The sequence below is a fragment of the Frankliniella occidentalis genome, unplaced genomic scaffold (genome assembly GCF_000697945.3).
Source record: "Frankliniella occidentalis isolate FOCC.00 unplaced genomic scaffold, Focc_3.1 Scaffold40, whole genome shotgun sequence".
Taxonomy (NCBI): Eukaryota; Metazoa; Arthropoda; class Insecta; order Thysanoptera; family Thripidae; genus Frankliniella; species Frankliniella occidentalis.
The window spans coordinates 976,834-977,800 of NW_026267170.1; the positions used below are offsets into that span (position 1 = coordinate 976,834).

The 967-nt window shown below is 68.8% G+C and overlaps 2 protein-coding genes across 2 annotated transcripts in view; both read left to right on the top strand.

Moving 5' to 3' along the window:
* Window positions 1–967, top strand: part of LOC127749223 (uncharacterized) — a 93,898-nt gene that overhangs the window by 92,054 nt on the left and 877 nt on the right. The window lies entirely within an intron of this gene.
* LOC113209455 (uncharacterized) overlaps window positions 1–967 on the top strand; it is a 132,512-nt gene that overhangs the window by 72,174 nt on the left and 59,371 nt on the right. The window lies entirely within an intron of this gene.

The following is a 967-nucleotide window of genomic DNA, read 5'->3' on the forward strand; positions in this document are numbered from 1 at the left end:
GCCGGTCCGCGACCCTCGCTCTCAAAGGGATTGGCGCCGTTGGAGGGTCCTGCGCGCGGCGGGGAGCGGCGGCGCTACGTGAGGGGCATGGCGCCCCCGCGTGGCGCCGCGCGGGCGTTGGCGCCGGCGGATGCGTCAGCAGTCAGTCCCCTCCGCTCCAATCAAGTGAGACAAGCCGTGAGCCTGCCGCCGTTCGCGAGACGAAGAGCACCTCATTGTTGCAGGACGTGCCGGTGATGCAGCTGCAGTGTCCGCGGCGCTCGCGCCCGCCCCAGCCCCGGGCACACCGCCGCCTCGCTACCCCGCCTGGCTACCCCGCCGGGCGCCCAGCCCCGTCAGGCGCAGACCTGCAACTCTGAGTTTCAACTCCAATTAGAGTGGGTCTGAGTGGCCCGCGGGGCGGGGCCGAGACGGAGCCGAGGCGGGCCGGCATGCTCGGCCGAACAGTGTCCTTGCTCGGCGTGGAGGGGGCGGGGCGGGTTAGCTCGCCAGGTTGGCGTCGTCGCTGCGCGGCGGGGTGCTGCAGTTACTCCGCCGCCGGTTTTGTTTCTTTTTTATCGCTTTCGCAGAGGACAAACGACAGGCAGCTTGCGCGGCGGGGCTTTGGCTTCCTACGGCGGGCGCGCGTGCACGCCAAACACACGGACACACTCCCACAAGCGCCCGCCCGCCTCCAACTTACAAGATTTTGCGGCTTTGCGACTTCCGGTCGGCGGGCTTGGCCTCCGGAGCAGAGTCAACTGATCCTCCCCCTCTTCTTTCTCGGTTCCGTTCCGCTCCTTGCCTCGGGTCGCCACGTGCCAAGAGAACTCCCCTCCTGCTAAGGATGTACGGGTTTACGGCGGCGTGGCGCGCCGTGCCGTGGCGCCAGGCCAGACCGCGGCTTTGCATTAGGGGGTGGAGGGTGTGGGCGGTCTCGTGTGACGCGTGATGAGGCAGGATGGCGATAAGAGCGGTGTCGGGGGGG